The sequence below is a fragment of the Lactuca virosa genome, chromosome 9, assembly GCF_052849685.1.
Source record: "Lactuca virosa cultivar CGN04683 chromosome 9, Lactuca_virosa_CGN04683_v6, whole genome shotgun sequence".
Lineage (NCBI taxonomy): Eukaryota > Viridiplantae > Streptophyta > Magnoliopsida > Asterales > Asteraceae > Lactuca > Lactuca virosa.
Genome location: NC_136434.1, coordinates 79,937,181 through 79,941,710, shown reverse-complemented (window position 1 = coordinate 79,941,710; position 4,530 = coordinate 79,937,181). Strand labels below are relative to the sequence as shown.

General features: G+C 39.7%; 1 non-coding gene across 1 annotated transcript; it reads left to right on the top strand.

Moving 5' to 3' along the window:
- Window positions 1–558: 558 nt before the first annotated feature.
- LOC145141609 (small nucleolar RNA R71) lies at window positions 559–665 on the top strand. The gene has a single exon (XR_013722803.1). It is a non-coding gene; the product is annotated as a small nucleolar RNA R71 (small nucleolar RNA).
- Window positions 666–4,530: the final 3,865 nt, after the last annotated feature.

The following is a 4,530-nucleotide window of genomic DNA, read 5'->3' as shown; positions in this document are numbered from 1 at the left end:
TCGGACGCGGCTACGAATCTTGTAAGCATATCTTCCAAATCTGATTTCTTTTCATACACCAGTTCCTCCTTTTGATAAAAGCCTCTATCTTTTTGCTTATATTTTTCCTCCCTTGTCTTTTTATACTCTTCATATGGTAGCCATTCTTTCTTGGGTTTTCGCCAATTGTCATCATACCTATCACCACTTGAATAGCACACTTGCACTTTCCGGTTCCCGTTTTCATCAAGGTCGCAATCTTTAGTAAGGTGGGACCCTCTACAATTTTCACATCCCACTCTAATGGCATGGATGGATTGGTCCATCTTAGTCATTCTTCGGTCCATGCTTTCCAATTTTGCCATCATTTCCGCCATGTCATCGGTAATAGAATTCACCGCCCCACGAGTTAAGTCATTCCTTGGGTTGTGATATGCTCTAGAGTGCTTAGAGAATTCTTCAATTAGATCCTTTATCACTGGGGGTGCTTTCTTTGTGAGTGGTCCTTGCGAATCAAGGAGTTGCCTGGTTGTCACATTTACTCCATCATAGAAAATGGAGACTTCTTGTTGGTTGTTTACATCGTGATGTGGGCAATTTCTCAGTAAACCCTTGTATCTTTCCCATGCTTCATAAAGTGACTCTCCAGCTTGTTGTTCAAAATTTGCAATGGCTTTCTTCAATTTGGCTATCTTTGAGGGAGGGCAAAATTGGTCTATAAATTCTTCTTTCATTTTAGCCCAAGTAGTGATGGATCCTGGAGGGAGTGATTTCAGCCAATCTTTCGCGGCGCCCTTGAATGTGACTGGTAGCATACGAAGCAAAACAGTTTTGCGAGCCACATTGGGGACATTAAAGTAATCGGCTATATCGTTGACCTCGTCTAGGTACTTGTATGTGTCTTCATGATCCTTCCCGTAGAATGGGATTTCTTTAAGTTGAGCAAGTATGTGGCCCTTAAGTTCAAAGGTGGCAGTTGCGGGAATTGCGGGTTGCACAAGTCCCGGGCCGGTGTCGTCACGCATCCTTTTCTTCCATTCACCCATGGGAACTTCATCGATGTTAGCCATGTTGGCAGCCAGTTCACCCTCTATGTCGCTTCCTTCTTCGTATTCTGAATTGTACTCGTACTCTAATTCAGTTTCTTTGTGGAATGTATCGTCTCCAAGATTTCCAAGGTTGCTTCCTTCGCTCTTTTGACTGCTAGACTCACCCGCTTTCTTGTTCTTTTTCTTTCCAAAGACTGATTTGAGGTCCTTGAACGATGATTTCTTTGGCGGGTTAGTGTCTTCAAGTAATTTATCCTTGTTTTTCCTAAGTGCGGATTCCGGGTCTTCAAATGGAGGAACCAAAGGTGTGTTGGATCATCGGGTCATGTAATACCTGCAACCAAAGCAAGAAACACGCGTAAAAAGAACAAAAATAAAATAAAAATGAAACTATGTATTCAGCGATGGACTCGTCGAGTAGCTTCGACTGCACTCGACAAGTTAAAGGCTAAAACAGAACAAAAATTAAACAAAAACTCTAAAAACAGAAAAACTAAAAACTTATCCTAATAACTAAATTACTAAAATAGTAACTTTGTGCAATATAAATCTCACACAAAGGATCGATAACACTAGAAATTAGAATTAATTTTTGAACCGTTCCCCGGCAACGGCGCCAAAAACTTGATGTGTATAAAAATGCACTGGTTTTATCCTACTTTTAGTTATGAATTTGATACACAAAAGGTAGTGGACCTGTCAATTGGTGGTATAAATTAGCAAGCAGGGTATCGAACTCAGGGAACAGAAATTAATCTAACTACTAGAATTATCTAAAACACTTAGTAAAATGGAAGGGTTTTCTCTAGTTTTGCAAGACTAGAAACTCAACTAAAACTTAACTAACAGCTAAAAGCAAGTAAAAATCAACTAAATTCAATAATCAAAAGGGTTTCTGTTTAGGTTCGATTCATTTACTCCTATGATTAACTTTATGGCAATGCAATGGACTAATTGTTATTGGTTACCAACTAAAGTAATTAGATTCACATCCGCTATTACCAATCCTTAGGAAACAAATTAATTTAAGCAGTGATCAAGTGACTAAACTAATGAATTTCCTAGTTTAATTATTCGGATTAAATAAGACTTGTAATTAGCTAATTAAATTAGTAATTCAATTAACCCCTTGTTAATGGTTTATCAAACAAGCTCACACATTAATTTACCCATTCTCTAGTTAATCCTAGTTTCACATTCACTATTCCTAGGCACATAACAATGTGTTCAGATAAATCACATGAGATAAGCAATTAAGAGATGTCCATGCAGCTTAATTACTTAGCAAGTAACAGAAAATAGTTGTGGTTAATGCATAAGGGTCTTTAACAAGCTTAATTTAACAAAAATTCACCAAATAACAATCAATCCAAACATAAATTAATCCATAGGAGCAAACTTATCTACCCTAAACAGAAACTAACGAAATTAGTTCATAATTACAGCAGATAAAAACCTAAAAACGAATTCAATCAATCTAAACATGGTTCTATTCAAAGATAAAGTGGAAAAGTAAACTTATATTGCCTTAATCTTCTTAGAATTGAGGATTAGGGTTCTTCTCACGTTTCTCAGGTCTCCAGCAGTCTCCTTAGTCGCCAAGTAATCTTCCAAAAAGCCAGAGAGAGTTTTGGACTCGGAATTCACCTCTATTTATAGTTTTCATAAAACAGAGGCTACTCGTCGAGTAGCAAACCGACTCGCCGAGTCCCCTCGAAGAATCTGTGTACGGTAAGGACTTTGTGTTTTACGTCGCGAACATTCGTGCCTACTCGTCGAGTAGACGTTCAGGATTTTGGCTCTTTTTCTTCTTCCTTGAATTCCCGAGCTTCCGGATGCATCTCCTGCGTCCTTTTGCTTCCGAGCATATCTCTTGGACTGAAAATACAATTTAAACACAATTAAGCACCTTTTGTCCATAAATTGCAAATAATTAGCCAATAAATCTATACTAAATATATAGCTAAATATGCACATATCAAGATACATGTTTCATGATTTTATACTATGGCGATGATATTTATGTTTGCTAAATGATTTTGAAAACGAAATTTTTGGCTAGTATTTTTAGGATGTTTCAAGTTGGTATCAGAGCCTTGGTTTGAGGGATTCGGGCAAACTTTCGGGTGTGTCTGAACTCAAACTAAGGAAATGGTATGAAATTTTCAAAAGAAAATCATTTTTACAAAAAGGATTTTGAAAATAGAAAAGAACTTTGAAAAAGAAAAGGGTGTAGTGCATGCAATCATCCGAGCTCAAGTAAGTACTCCCAATTTACCCATACAAGTTTATGCTATGTTATGATTATCAGCTTTATTAGAACAGCATGCTAGATTAGGACTAAGGATCTAGGAAGGATGCCTTATGTGCCTTTTATATGTGTTCAGCTTTGTGAGAACGGCATGCTTGTACAAATTAGTCAGTATGATAGCCAGAGTAGTAGATGCTTGATTATGTGTACTCAATGCTCGAATGCTGCTTGCTTTATGCTTTTATGAGACTTAGTTATCTTTTACTAACTAGTAAACGAATATGTTACGTTGCATATTTCAATGACTAAATAATTTCAGAAGGTTAAGTCTAGCTCTATTTCATAGCTCTTGTCTGAGTCCAACCGTTGTAGAGTAGGATCTCTCGTTCAAAGAATTATCTAGTCTGAGTAATATGTAATAGTATTCGCGGGCTAGTTAGGGAAAGAAAGCAGGGACTTCTTATGCAGCTGATGGCGGAGAGTGGGTTGGTGATTACCCTAGGGCAAGCCTAGGAAGAGTTTCGTATGAGATCAGCAGTAGTAGTAGAATGGACTTGGTGGAGCCGAGGCAGTTCTTGAGGAAAGTACGGATAGATGTGGAAGGTAGTATGGGCTCGTACTACTGAAAGCAGAGGATCCGTACTCGAATCAAGGAAGGCTGAGATAAGACCAGGGAACTTGTAGTGTATGTGATCCCTCCAGTTATATTAGTATTCTGATGTTTGTTATGATGTGTTTCAGAATGGTGGTTTTGCTCTAGACCAGCAGTGGGTAGCTCAGGTGCAGGAGAGGGATCGGGCTCAGGCTCTGGAGTCGGGCAGTTAGATGAGAAGACAGGGAGTTTATCTCCTCGGAGGTCACACGCAACATACTAGACCAGACTCCTGTGATTTTTGGGTCAGTCAAGGAGGGTATCTTAGAGCTTTTGGATGAGAAGCTAAGCGTGTTTCGTACTGAGATAGCGGCCATGATGGGATCGTGCACATTGACTTTCAGGGAGTTCAGAGCTTGTGGAGCTCCCGACTACCATGGGGCTCGGGACCCCATTGCGAGTACCAGATGGTTGGCAGATGTCGCCAACGCGTTCCGCACCAGCAAATGTCCCGAGGGGGACAAGGTCAGACTAGCATCCTGTCTTCTGAAGGACAGGGCACGAGATTGGTGGGAGGAGGTCGGGAGAGCCATTGGAGACGACACTGTGTTGGATGCGATGACCTGGAGTGATTTCACGACTAGGTTTAGGGCCGATTT